This window comes from Eptesicus fuscus, chromosome 1 (assembly GCF_027574615.1).
Source record: "Eptesicus fuscus isolate TK198812 chromosome 1, DD_ASM_mEF_20220401, whole genome shotgun sequence".
In the NCBI taxonomy this organism is placed as follows: Eukaryota; Metazoa; Chordata; class Mammalia; order Chiroptera; family Vespertilionidae; genus Eptesicus; species Eptesicus fuscus.
The window spans coordinates 64,082,995-64,099,080 of NC_072473.1; positions in this window are offsets into that span (position 1 = coordinate 64,082,995).

Consider the following 16,086-nt stretch of genomic DNA (forward strand, 5'->3'; position numbering starts at 1 on the left):
AACAAGAATACAAAAAAGCACCTAGAAATTGAGTTTAGCCAAATTGCAGCAATGTGAAGAGGATAATTATTGAAAATGGAGATATGAGGAAAAATCAGAACATAAATACAGTTGGTCATTGCCTTACTAGAAAGAGATAAATATAAAAAGGAAGAGGATGACTTCACTAGAGAGGCCTATAACGAAAATAAAAAAGGACTTTGCTAATATACCATAAATTATAAGGAAAAACCAAGCAATGACTATTTAAACAGCAAGAAAAAAAACTAACATGACTAATCTGCCTTTCATAAATTGCCGATATCAAACTACAGATTGTTATTCTTAAATAGTAAGCACCAAAATTATAACCTTCATACTATTCAGATACAAACATTATGTGTATACTGAAAAAAATCAATCTAAAACACCTTTTTCCCAAACAGCAAAGATTGGGGGGAGGGTATTTTAACTAATGAACTTCAATTTACTAAAGTTCTGTAGAACACCAAAAATATATTTTTTGCTGATCTGACACAAATAGGTATAATTTTTATTTATTCACACCAGATAACTATTGTGGTGGTAGCAGTTGTCATTTTTTTTTTTTAATTTGACAATCTAAGGGCAAAGAGGTCAGTGCCCTTGACTAAATAGTCAGGTACTGCATGCTTTAAAAATTCTTGCAGCACACCAGTTGAAAACTGCTGAACTAGACCAACTTCAAATGGGGAAATACAATAAAAAATAGTATACTTTTAAAATATTGGAGTATGAGTCTGGGCAACTTACTGCTAGATAATATTCAATCCATAAAGATATTAGAACATAAAACTGAATAGTCATATACAGATTATAATGTGCAGAGTTAACCTCCTTATACCAAAGTAAAGAAACAAAATGCCTTTTTAAATGTAAAATTTTAACAATAAAATGAAAATACACATGAAGAAAAGTTAAAAAGTGTACCAAATAGCAAGAAGTGCTGCCTTCATTACCATCAAGCTTTGGTAAACTTTATAGACTGGTACTTGAGAACCTGAGTTGAATACTGGTTTTTGCATTTTTTTAAGTTAACCTTTAGATGCCCAGAGAGGTATAAGTGGTCTTTTTTATTCTAGTATATTTGGCTTCCATTTTTTCCCCGAAGTATTTAGTTTGGGATATAATTTTCTTAAAATATCCGAAGAAAAGTGAAAGGTCCTACTCCAGACATGGAAAAAAAGAATTCTTAGAGGTGAGTCAATTTCTCTCGCCACCACACCCCCACCACTAATCTGAGGCATACACGTTCACGCACACAGACAAACACACACACAGACAAACACACACACACACACGTTATTGCATGTAAAATAAAATACTGGAAGAAAAATTCACATAATCAAAATTTTGAGCAAACAAGTAACACACAATATACACAATTTGGTCAAAGCTCTACAAATTTGGGGTTAGGACAAATTTAGCCCAATCCTCTAACCCCCGCCAGATGTGTAGTGATACACATGGATAACTGATGTTCAGATGACCTTACAAGTCATTCAACCAGCAAAGAAGGGCAGACACACTTGTCTTCAGCATACAGAGCTCTCTAGGTCCAGAAAGCATATGAATACATTTTACAACTATTTTCAATAAGAAGTTGTGCAATAAAATGTTTTCTTTTTGTTTTAGCTCTAGCTTTCCTAGGAATTCAAACACAATGTCTAGCCCTGAACACTCCAGGCAACAAACACTTTACAACATTTAGTAAACATGTCAATTGAACTGTTGACCAGATAATGACAAAAAGGCCACATTTTTTTTTTGTAAAGGTTAAACAGCAAGGAGAAAAGGCTCCAAAAGGAGTAATGAAACAAAACTGTACAAGGACATTTCCAAAACAGCTTATATGTGTGCTTTATGTGAAACAGTCTCTAAGAAGTCATAAAATCCTCATTGCTTAGCCATTTAAAAATCAGAGCATATAAAGGCAGACTTAAAGTGCTTAATTGTGCCTCTGATTTTTTTTCCTGAACAATTAATATGGATTTTACACTAATCCACTAGTGAATAATTTCAGTTTTGTTTTGTTTTGTTTTTAAGCTGTTCATAATTAGCAACATGAAGCTTACTAAAGACGACGTTTTCAGGAAAATTTGTCACAATTTCTTGAGTCATTAAACTGTTTTTGACCATTGATTTGTGGATACAAAATAAAAGGTGCTGAAACAGCTAATACTGTTTTTACAAATTACATTCAAACAACAGTAATTTCCTTAAAAGTTAGAAAAAAATCAGATATTTTGAGATCATTAGAAATCTTTGTAGTAATAATGATTCCTTTATGAAACAGATATGAGAGCCTTAAATAAAACTTATATTTCAGGAAGACCATTAAATTTCTGAAGCTTGAATATCACAATGTATGTCTTAGAATCCAAGGTAATTAGAAAGTTTAAAATAAAAGTCCTTAATTCAGTATTTTAGCAGGGAGGAAAAATTAATGTTTTAGAGAAATGTTTCTTCATAGACCATTTGCAGCTTCACAATTATCTAGGGAGTTTGTTATTTTTAAATAGAGATTTTTGGGCCTCACTGCAAACTTACATGGGCCCAGCAATATGCATTTACCAAGCTCCTCAGCTGATTCTGGAGTATGGAAAAGCAGGAAAATCACTGACAGGACTAGAGAATTTGAAGGAGAATACTAGAGGGAAACAATCATGAGTCTTCATTGTTCCCATGCATTAGAATATTAAACTGCAGAAAAAACCAAGATGGCGGCATACGTGCTGCCTCTCACAACCTCGCCAAAACTACAACTAAAAGACAAAAAGACTATCACCCAGAACCACAGGAAATCTGGCTGAGTAGACGTTCTACAACTAGAAGGAAAGAAAAAAGTGGATTGAGACCGGGTAGGAGGTGCAGAGGCACGGAAAAGCAGAGGTATGGAGGCTCACGAATCTGGCTGGCGACTGGGTGTGCTGTTTTTTTTTCAATCTGAAGGGAGATACAAGCTCCTGACTGCTCTGAACTCTAGTTTCCAGTGAGACTCTGGGGACCCAGACTCCTATGGGGAGAAATTGGACTGTCTGGCATCAGGTTGGAAAGTGAGGGTGGCTTTCTCTCAGAGGAGGTCGCAAGAATCATTGTTTACTGCACTGGGGCCTGCGGAGACACAGAGAAGGCTGACTAGCAGCTATCGTTGTTTGCTACACCCTGGTGATTCCCTGAGACACCGCCCTACTCAATGTAAAAACCCACCCAAGCTGGGCGCAGTGGCTTTTGCATATGATTGCCCTGTCCTTTCACAGCCTAACCTAACAAACTGCAGCTGGGTCAGAGAGCTCCCAAACTTCCAAACCTCAAACAAAGAGGAGAAATCTGCAGATCTTGCTATAGCTCTTGCTGGGTGGCCTCAGGCAGTAGCTGACTTGTACCTCGTTGGAGATCCAGGAGGTAGTGTACCTAGGGGTCAGTGTGAGATGATACCAGACTTCAACTCCTCACATCCATTAAGTGACACACTCAAGAGGCAGACTCAGTGAGCACCAAAGCCCCACTGAAGCAAGTCCTGTCCCATAAGGGTGTCTCCAGCACAGCAGTTCTTCCATTATAGACACAGAGGGTCCTCACAGCCAATTGGCCTGGAGGTCAATTCCTCCCAGTCTACCAACAGCAATCAAGGCTTAATTACAACAATACTGAGCACACAGACCACAAAGGGATGTACCAAGAGGGTCCACCTCAGGTGATTGGGGAGGATGAACCATTGGGACCTATAGGTCACCTACCACACAAAGCCACTCCATCAACACAGGGAAGCAGCCAAAATGCGGAGACAAAGCAACATGTCACGAATGAAAGAAATGGAGGAAAGCAAACTACTAGATATAGAGTTCAAAACCACAGTTGTAAGGTTACTTAAGAATCTTCTAGAAACCATCTGAGAAACTTGGTGAGAACTACAAGGAATTTAGTGAGACCTTCAAGGATCTTAATGAGAATGCCAAAAAATGGAAAAGGACAAGTCAGAAATTAAGCATACACTGTCTGAAATAAAGAATAATATACATAAATTCAAGAGTAGACTAGAGGACCCCAAGAATCAAACCAAAGATTTGAAATATGAGGAAGCAAAAAACACTCAACCAGAAAAACAAAAAGAAAAAAGAATCCAAAAATATGAAGATAGTGTAAGGAGCCTCTGGGACAACTTTAAGCATAACAACATACAAATTATGGGGGTACCAGAAGAAGAGAGAGAGCAAAATATTAAAAACCTATTAGAAGAAATAATGACAGAAAACTTTCCCTACCTGATGAAAGAAATAGACTTACAAGTCCAGGAAGCACAGAGAACCCCAAACAAGAGGAATCCAAAGAGGACCACACCAAGACACATCATAATTAAAATGCCAAGGGCAAAAGATAAAGAGAGAATCTTGAAAGCAGCAAGAGAAAAACAGTTAGTTACCTACAAGGGAGTACCCATATGACTGTCAGCTGATTTCTCAACAGAAACTATGTAGGCCAGAAGGGAGTGGCAAGAAATATCCAAAGTGATGAACAGCAAGAACCTACAACCAAGATTACTCTACTCAGCAAAGCTATCATTCAGAATTGAAGGTCAGATAAAGAGCTTCACAGACAAGAAAAAGCTAAAGGAGTTCAGCACCACCAAACTAGGATTATATGAAATGCTGAAGGGTATTCTTTAAGAAGAGAAAGAAGAAAAAAAGGTAAAGATAAAAATTATGAACAACAAAGTGACAACAAATACATATCTATCAACAAGTGAATCTAAAAACCAAGTCAATAAAAAATCTGATAATCAGAATAAACTGGTGAATATAATAGAATCAGGGGCATAGAAAGGGAGTGGACTGACAATTCTTGGGGAGAAGGGGGTTTGGGGGTGCAGGAAGAGACTGGATAAAAACCTTACACCTATGGATGAAGACAGTGGTGGGGGGTAAGGGCATGGGCTGTGGGGGGAATTGGGTGGAGGGGAGCTCTGGGCGGGGGGGAAAGAGGACATCTGTAATAATACGAACAATAAAGATTTATTTAAAAATAAAATAAAAGTATCATGGGGGAAAAAAGAATATTAAACTGTAATGTTCCTGCTACTTAATTTCCCTAACATAAATTAAGACAGAGAGTCACACAGTATTATAATTTCTTAAAGCAAAACCAACAATTACTATTCCATAGAACTCCAACTCAAAACGCATATGTATATATTTCCCTAAGAAGGTCCATGATAAATAAGACATAACACTGATTTTACTCTAAGAATAGCAAAGTATTTATAAAACATGAAAGACTAATCTGAACCTCAGCTATCTGAGAAAGTTCAAATCAAATACAAAAGGCCTTACCAATTTCAACCTTTTTGTGCCTATTACTTTTAAAGAGGCAACTTTTAAAAGTTTTTCAAGCCCCAGACAGGTTAGAGCATCATCCCAATATGTCAAGGTTGTGGGTTAGATCCCTGCTCAGGGCACATACAAGAAGCAACCAAAGAATGCATAAATAAGTGGAACAACAAATCAATGTTTCTCTCTCTTAAAAAAAACAATAAATTAAAATAATTTTTTAAGTTTTAAAAATAATGAATAATAATAATAATATATTATATTTTGTTAGTTGCTTATCCAAATTATTCCATTATCAATAAAGCTTCTTTAAAGAGTGTTGGACAAGGACCATGACAGTTTGAATGTTTTAAACCTTTTTTAATTTAAAGTCACTTTGCTAAAACAAATAATATTTTAAATAACCTTGACATATTGTATGTTTGCTTATTTATTTACAGTAGAACAGATGCTCACTTAATTCATTAAAGGTTTTAGTTGATCAGATTTATCTGTGTATTTTTTAAACTAATAATAAATCACTTACTGATGGTTCAATCAATTTTTGCACATTTATTATTCCATTTCATCACCTACTTAATTTTTTAAATCAATCTTTATTTATAAACAGCTTGTCCTCTTCCACTTCTGTGTCAGTGTCATGCTGTAGATTTTGATTCCTATGGTGCAAGGATAGACCCAGAATCAGGAAGTAGATAATACAGGGCACAAGATAAAGAGCATAGACACTATTTATTCACATATGGGAGTGAAGAAGATGGCATATCAAAATGATCATACCTTCATTTAAAGAGAAACCTTCCTTATAATTATTAATTCCACAGCTGTACCATTTTAAAAATAATAGGACTGGAAAACGGCAAACACTGAACAGCTGTGAGCACCAGAGTACCGGTCCCCATTCGGCACAAACATGCGGATTCAAAGGAACTCTTCACTGCACCAAGGAAAGGTCAGATTTCTCCTGGGATAAGGAGAGAGAGAATTACATAACCAGACATCCAGAGAAGAGAGACCATGGGGAGACAAAGAAACAGCCCCAATAGGAAAGAAAAGCAGGCATCACCAGAAAAGGAAGTAAATGAATTGGAGGCAAGTAACCTATCAGAGAAAGAATTAAGAGAAATGGTCGTAAGGTGGCTGAAAAGAATGAAAGACAAATTCGACAATATGTGTAAGAACCAAGAGGAAATGAAAAAGAACCAAGAAGAAATGAGAAATGATATTGCTGCTGTAAAGAACTCAATAGAAAGCATCAGAGTAGACTAGAAGAAGCAGAGGACCACATAAGTGAGCTAGAAGACAAGATGGAAAAAAATACCCAAGTAGAACAGCTTCTAGAAAAAAAGAAATTAGAAAGCAGGAGGAGAGCCTAAGGGAACTTCGGGACAACACGAAACAAAACAACATCTGAATAATCGGGGTTCCAGAAGGAAAGGAAACTGAGCAAGGAATAGAAAACCTGTTTGAAAAAAATAATAACAGAAAGCTTCCCTGATATAGGGAAGAAAAAACTCACACAAATCCAAGAAGCTCACAGAGTCCCAAGCAAAATGAACCCCAAAAGACCGACACCAAGGCTCTTTATAATTAAATTGGCAAACAGCAACGACAAAGTAAGAATCTTAAAAGCAGCCAGAGAGAGACAGAAAGTTACATACAAAGGAACCCCCATCAAACTAGCAACTGATTTCTCAACAGAAACTCATCAGGCCAGGCAATGGAATGAAATATACAAAGTCAGGCAAAGGAAGGGTCTCAATCCGAGAATACTGTACCCAGCAAGGCTATCATTCAAAATTGAAGGTGAAATCAGGAGCTTCACAGACAAAAAAGGACTAAGGGAGTTTATCACCACCAAACCAGCAATGTAAGAAATGCTAAAGGGTCGGCTGTAAAAAAAAAGAAATAGGAAGCAAAGAAGGAACACAGGGGTATAGAATAAAAATGGCAACAAATAAGTACCTATCAATAATAACTTTAAAAGTAAATGGATTGAATGCCCCAATCAAAAGACACAGGGTAACGGATTAGATAAGTAAACAAAACCCATATATCTGCTGTCTACAGGAAACCCACCTCAGAAAAAAAGACGCATACAGACTGACAGTGAAGGGATGGAAAAAGGTTTTCCAGGCAAATGGAAATGAAAAAAAATCTGGGGTAGCAATACTTATATCTGAAAAATTAGATCTCAAAGTGAAGGACATAACAAGAGATAACGAATGCCACCTCATAATTCTAAAGGGAGCAATCCAACAAGAAGAAATAACTCTTGTAAACACATATGCACCCAATACAGGAGCACCACAATACATAAAAAACTCCTGGAAGATATCAAAGGAGAGATTGACAGCAATACAATCATATTAGGAGACTTTAATACCCCACTATCACCATTGGACAAATCCTCTAAACAAAAAATCAGCAAAGAAACATCAATCCTAAATGACTCACTAGACCAGATGGAATTAATCGACATCTTCAGAACATATCACCCCAAAGCCACAGAATATACATTCTTCTCAAGTGCACATGGGTCATTTTCAAAGATAGACCATATGTTAGGATATAGGCAGTCTCTCCAAATTCAAGAAGATAGAAATCATGTCAAGTATCTTCTCAGATCACAGTGGCATAAAACTGGAAATCAACTACAATAAAAACAATCCAAAGAAATCAAACACTTGGAGACTAAACAGCATGCTATTAAACAATGACTGGGTTACCAGAGACATCAAGGAAGAAATAAAAAACATCATGGCAACAAATGACAATGAAAACACAACAATCCAAAATCTATGGGACACAGCGAAAGCAGTCCTGAGAGGGGCATTCATACCTCTACAAGCCTACTGAAAAAAAACAAGAAACAATGGTAATATATTGCCTAACTCAACAACTCAAAGAGTTAGAGAGAGAGCAACAAGAAAAGCCCAGTGTAAGCAGAAGGAAGGAAATAATAAAAATCAGAGTGGAGATAAACGACATAGAGACGAAAGATACAATACAAAAGATAAACAAAACCAAGAGCTGGCTCTTTGAAAGAATAAACAAGATTGATGAACCTCTAGCCAGTCTCACCAAGAAGCAAAGAGAGAGGACCCAAATAAACAAAATCAGAAATGAAAGAGGTGAAATAATAACAGACCCCACCAAAATATAAAGGATTGTTACAAAATACTATGCACAACTCTATTCCAACAAACTGGATAACCTGGAGGAAATGGATATATTCCTAGAAAAATATAACCTTCCAAAACTCAATCAGGAAGAATCTAAACAGCTCAACAGGCCAGTAACTATGGAAGAAATTTAAGCAGTCAGCAAAAAGCTTCCAGCAAACAAAAGCCCGGGGCCAGATGGCTTCACAGGAGAGTTTTACCAAACATTCAAGGAAGAACTAAAACCTATCCTCCTCAGACTATTCCAAAAAATTCAAGAGGAAGGAACACTTCCAAGCTCCTTCTATGAAGCCAGCATCACCCTAATACCAAAACCAGATAAAGACAACACAATGAAAGAGAATTACAGGCCAGTATCTCTCATGAACATAGATGCCAAAATCCTCAACAAAATTCTAGCAAATCGGCTCCAGCAGTACATCAGAAAGATCATACACCATGACCAAGTAGGATTTATCCCAGGAATGCAAGGATGGTACAATATCCACAAATCAATAAACGTGATACATAAACAAATTGAGAGATAAAAATCACATAGTCATATCAATTGATGCAGAAAAAGCATTTGACAAAATCCAATACCCTTTCTTGATAAAAAACTCTCAACAAGGTGGGCATAGAAGGATATACCTCAACATAATAAAAGCTATATATGATAAACCCACAGCAAACATCATACTCAATGGGCAAAAACTAAAACCATTTCCCCAAAGAATAGGAACAAGACAGGGATGCCCACTCTCGCCACTACTGTTTGACATAGTACTGGAAGTATTAGCTATTGCAATTAGACAAGAAGAAGAAATAAGAGGCATCCAAACTGGAAAAGAAGAAGTAAAGCTGTCCTTATTTGCAGATGACATGATATTGTACATAAAAAACCCAAAAGATTCCAACAAAAAACTAATAGACTTAATAAATGAATTCGGCAATGTAGCAGGATGCAAAATTAACACCAATAAATCTATGGCATTTCTATACACCAATCGTGAACTTACAGAAAGAGAGACTAAAAAATAAATCCCATTTATCATCACACCAAAAAAACTAAGATACCTAGGAATAAACTTAACTAAGGAGGTAAAAGACCTATACACGGAAAACTACAGGACACTGAAAAAAGAGATAGAGGAAGGTGTAAACAGATGGAAGAACATACCAGGTTCATGGATTGGTAGAATCAACATCATTAAAATGTCCATACTACCCAAAGCAATCTACAGATTCAATGCACTCCCCATTAAAATACCAACAGCATATTTCACAGACCTAGAAAGAACTCTCCAAAAATTCATCTGGAATAAAAAAAGACGCTGAATAGCCACAGCAAGAAGAATAAAGTAGGAGGGATCTCAATACCAGACCTCAAGTTGTATTACAAAGCCACTGTTCTCAAAACAGCCTGGTACTGGCACAAGAACAGACATATAGATCAATGGAACCGAATAGAGAATCCAGATATCAACCCAAACCACTATGCTCAATTAATATTTGACACAGGAGGCATGAACATACAATGGAGTCAAGACAGTCTCTTAAATAAATGGTTTTGGGAAAATTGGACAGGTACATGCAAAAAAAATGAAACTAGATCACCAACTTACACCATACACAAAAATAAACTCAAAATGGATACAGGACTTAAACATAAGCCGGGAAACCATAAAAATACTAATAGGAATCCACAGGCAACAAAATCTCAGACATATGCCAAAAGAACTTCTTCACTGACACTGCCCCTAGGGCAGTGATGGGCAACTTTTTGAGCTTGGTGTGTCAAACTTCGCCAAAAAACTGAGCATAACTCAGGTAGTGTGTCACTTTGAGGAAAAAAACATTATTTCGCAAATGTTTCATCCTCAGGAGCAGCAAATGTTTCATCCTCGGCATGTGGCTGCCTCAGCGGCCGCGTGTCATCAGAAATGGCTACGCCTGTCAGTGATGACACGTGTGTCATAGGTTCGCCATCACTGCCCTAGGGCAATGGAAGCTAAAGAGAAAATTAACAAATGGGACTACATCAAAATAAAAAGCTTTTTTACAGCAAAAGCAACCATCAACAAAACAACAAGATAGCCCACTCTATGGGAGAACATATTTGCAAATGCTATCAGTGATAAAGGTTTAATCTCCAATATCTACAGGCAGCTTATGCAACTTAATAAAAGGAAGATAAATGATCCAATAAAAAAATGGGCAATGGACCTAAATAGAATCTTTTCAAAAGAGGACAGAAGGAAGGCCAAGAGACACATGAAAACATGCTCAACGTCACTAATTATCCGAGAGATGCAAATCAAAACGACAATGCGGTACCATCTCACCCCTGTCAGAATGGCTATCATCAACAAATCAACAAACGACAAGTGTTGGCGAGGATGTGGAGAAAAAGGAACCCTCGTGCACTGCTGGTGGGAATGCAGACTGGTGCAGCCACTGTGGAGAACAGTATGGAGTTTCCTCAAAAAACTGAAAATGGAACTCCCATTTGACCCAGTAATCCCACTCCTGGGGATATATCCGAAGAAACTAGAAACACCAATCAGAAAGGATATATGCACCCCTATGTTCATAGCAGCACAATTTACAATAGCAAAGATTTGGAAACAGCCTAGGTGCCCATCAGCAGATGAGTGGATTAGAAAACTGTGGTACATCTACACAATGGAATACTATGCTGCCATAAAAAAGAAGGAATTCTCATCATTTGCAGCAACCTGGATGGAATTGGAGAACATTATGCTAAGTGAAATAAGCCAGTCAATGAAAGAAAAATACCACATGATCTCACTCATTTATGGATAATAAAGAACATTATAAACTGATGAACAAAAAGATAGATACAGAGACAGTAAAGCATCAAACAGACTGTCAAATTACAGAGGGAAGGTTAGGGAGAGGTTGGGGAGTTAAGAGATCAACCGAAGGACTTTTATACATGCATATAAGCATAACCAATGGATGCAAAACTCTGGGGGGTGAGGGCATGTATGGGTGTGGGGTGGGGGGGACAATGGTAATATATGTACATATATAATACCTTAATAAAATTTAAAAAAAATAATAATAATAGGACTATGTCACTTGGTAATATAATCAACTGGAACTTAGTACATGATCTCATATCTAAAATCCTTGCCTACTTTTATTATTCATTCCATTTTCTGTCATATAAAAGTTAAAGTTCTTGTAAAGTTTGGAATTTTAAAAACATTACTTTAACCCTTGTTTGTTGTTTAAATTAAATTAAAACCAACAATATAAATTCCTAATACTCATTTGTGATGTTTTAGTGTAGTCATTCATTCTAGTCAATATTTACTTCAGCATCTACCACATATCAAGCACTGATCCAGCTATAATTTTCTAATTTTAATTTACATATGAATGAGGTCTAAAATGCACTCTCTGATTCTGTGTGTCTAGACTAGGTCTCAAGATTCTGCACTGCTATGCATATAAGCCTAACCAATGGACACAAACACCAGGGGGGTTATGGCATGAGTGGGGGGGTGGGTTAGGGGGTTAATGGAGGGATAAGGACACATATGTAATACCTTAATCAGTAAAGAAATTTAAAAAAAATTCTGCACTGCTAAAAATATAAAAAAAGAATCAGGTGATATTGATCATACTTTGAGCATAAAGAGTCTAATCTGTCTAACTTGAAAAAGATAAAGGCATGCTAAACAACAACAACAATCTTTTACCTCCCAGGGCTGAAAGTCTTATTGTTTAAAAGTATGTTTTATTGAGCCAAAAATACTAGCCAAAAAGAAGACTAGTCTTGGCGCATGGAGTCTAAAATACCAGCAGCATAGTCATTATCACAGAGTTTTGCAGTTTTATGTATCAACTAGGCAGGTGTGGGGAACCTTTTTTCTACCAAGGCCATTTGGGTATTTATAACATCATTTGCAGGCCATTCAAAATCATCAACTTAAAAATTAGCCTGCTAAGCCGAAACCAGTTTGGCTCAGTGGATAGAGCTTCGGTCTGTGGACTGAAAGGTCCCAGGTTCGATTCCGGTTAAGGGCATGTACCTTGGTTGCGGGCACATCCCTGGTGGGGACTGTGCAGGAGGCAGCTGGTCGATGTTTCTCTCTCATCGATGTTTCTAGCTCTCTATCCCTCTCCCTTCCTTTCTGTAAAAAAATCAATAAAGCCCTAACTGGTTTGACTCAGTGGATTGAGCTGCGGATTGAAGGGTCCCAGGTTCGATTCCGGTCAAGGGCATGTACATTGGTTGCGGGCACATCTCCAGTAGAGGGTGTGCAGGAGGCAGTTAATTGATGTTTCTCTCTCATCGATGTTTCTAACTCTCTGTCCCTCTCCCTTCCTCTCTGTAAAAAAAATAAATCAATAAAATTTAAAAAAATCAATAAAACATATTAAAAAAAAAAATTAGCCTGCTATCTTTGGTCAAATTAACTAACTTGCCCCTAAATGCCTTGGCAGGGCCAGACCAAATGATTCTTGGGCCTCTTATGGCCTGTGAGCCACATGTTCCCCACCCCTGACAGGGGGTACAGAGAAGAGGTAGCCTGAAAGAAATTTACATTCGCTGTAGGCAAAGGGGAAGGAAACTGAAGTGGGACCTGCTCTGGGATAGGCACAGAGTCGACATAAAGAAATATCTGCTGCTGTAAATTGGCTGTGGGCAACAGTACAGAAAGCCCATGTGTAAACAACAATTGTAAGCTCCTGGGGTTATACGGTGCCCAGCTAAAATCATCCCAGAAATGGCCACCTCTGAAATTAATCTGAAGTTCAAATAGGCAATGGAAGGAATGTGAGCAGCCCTTTTTTTTTTTTAAGCTATGAACAGACTAACAGTACTGTCACTTCTTCTTTGGTTGCTATAATTTAATTAAGAACTTATCAGAATTTTCTCCTTATCATAAGCCACATCTGAATAACACCATCCATTAACAATTTGTGATCTGGCATTGTAGCCTGTCATCAAGAAAGGATTGCAGTTTTTAAACTGCAACAAAAGCTAAACAATTGAATATAATCCAGTATACAAACTATTGCACTATCAGAACATGACTAATGCCAAATTCAGAAAGAAAAATAAGATATGGAGAACATTCTACATTGTAAGGATCAACAGTTTATTGCTAGCTGAGACAATCTGTTGCTGTAGTAGAAATTTTAAAAGTTTAAGGAAAAAGTGATTGAGCTTGGCTGATATTGAAAGCAATCAATAAATACTTGTTGAAGAACCAAAGATCTCATGACATTGTACTATCAGGCTAAAATGGAATTTCTAGTCACCTGTAGTTACCAGCTTAATAAAAACTGCTGTATTCACATCAAGATTTTTTTTAAAAATGCTATAAAATCAACAGAAATATTTTCCCAAGTGAGCAGAGAACACAGGTAGAAAAGTAAAATGGACTTCGTTGCAGTAAATTTTAGAAAACAGTCATACCAATATTTCCTCTGTTTCCAAAGGAGTCACTGGAGTCTTTTGAGTATAGATTAAAAGGAATTAGAGATACAGTGAGGAATTTGTTCCAAGAATAAAACACACACACACACACACACACACACACACACACACACACACACACACTGTCGTTTTCTGTGGGTTTATACTTACTCTTATTTGGAACTAACTGAATACTCATTTGAACCATTTCAGGAACTGGCATTAACATTCTAATTATTCTCTTGGATATTGTAAGCCCAGAAACTTTTAATATGACCTTTTAACCTTTCTTTACTTTTGATTCAAATTGGCCTCTTCTAGTACTAAGACTCACCTATCTCTCTCCTTCCTTGCACATCCAAACCCTTAATCATTAAGTCCACAGGACAAGCATTAGCCTAAGGAATAAAGCTTCAGGTCTGTTGACCAGGGAAATAGAGTTTTAGTCGAACTATAAGACAACATATTGGTTTTTTGTTATTGTTTGTTTGTTTTTTAATTTCTTAATTACATATTTTATTTTTTCATTTTTTTATTTTTTATTGATTAAAGTATTACATGTGTACATATCTTCCCATTGCCCCCCCACCCCACTCCCATACATGCCCTCACCCCCAGTGTCTTGCGTCCATTGGTTATGCTTATATGCATGCATACAAGTCCTTCGGTTGATCTCTTATCTCCCCCACCCCTCCCCAACCTTCCCAATGTAATTTGACAGTCTGTTTAATGCTTTACTGCTTTTGTATCTATCTTTTTGTTCATCAGTTTATAATGTTCTTTATTATCCATAAATGAGTGAGATCATGTGGTATTTTTCTTTCATTGACTGGCTTATTTCACTTAGCATAATGCTCTCCAGTTCCATCCATGCTGCTGCAAATGGTAAGAATTCATTCTTTTTTTATAGCAGCGTAGTATTCCATTGTGTAGATGTGCCACAGTTTTCTAATCCACTCATCTGCTGATGGACATTTAGGCTGTTTCCAAATCTTAGCTATGGTGAATTGTGCTGCTATGAACATAGGGGTGCATATATCCTTTCTGATTGGTGTTTCTAGTTTCTTGGGATATATTCCTAGAAGTGGGATTACTGGGTCAAATGGGAGTTCCATTTTTAGTTTTTTGAGGAAACTCCATACTGTTCTCCCTCAGTTGTGTTTCAGCTCCAGAGCCAGAAAAACCACAGGACCTCACTAACCACACCCTTTCAAAACCAGACAGAACAATGCCATGGCTGTTATCAGAACCAGATACAATGATCAACTACCCACTACCCTGGATTGGACCTATCGGCAGAGACCACTATCCTAACTCCCTTAAATCACCATGATTAATGAGTTTTTTTCTCCTGTAAACCCATCCCTTAGAAGCCACCAGGGAGCCAGGTCTTAGAGCTTTGGCTCACTTGTGATTCCAGGCTTGGTGCCATTTCCTTAAATAAACCTTTACTTTCTTTACTAAAAACTCCTGTCACATTAAATGCATGCAGGGAAATGGCCCCTTTAGTATGGTAACAATATTAGTTTGTTCCCATGTTTAAAAAACCTGACTTTCAATCAGAAATCACAGCAAAGAAAAACAAGGTACATGTTAACTTTATTATAATGAAGATTTTCACTAGTCTAGAAAATACACTAACTACAGACTCATTGCTATGCAACTTTACCAAAACTTCCTATCAGACCACCAAAGTCTAGCATTTAACTTTCACCACTATTTTCATCTTTAAATATCATAGGGCATATGTAAGATTCCTAATTGCTCAACCGAAAACAGTGCAATAATTTTCAAAGCACATGTAATCATTTTAAAAGTAATAAAAACAAACACAAACTTCAAAATAAATAAATAAATATCATAGGTCACACGCCATTTATCCTGGGAAAAACTCAGAAGCCCCTAGATGAAGCCAAGAATTTTTGTATCATCATTCCCTATAACATATGCAAATAAGCTGAAACGGATCTGCTGTATTTCATGATTGCCTCCATTTATGGTAATTTGTGTTCAACTGTGATTCACAAGCTACCGAAAACGAATCAATATACTGTTTAGATTCAAACAAAATTTTAAAACAATGCTATTTATGAGAAATAACAGATGAAAATGCTAAGAT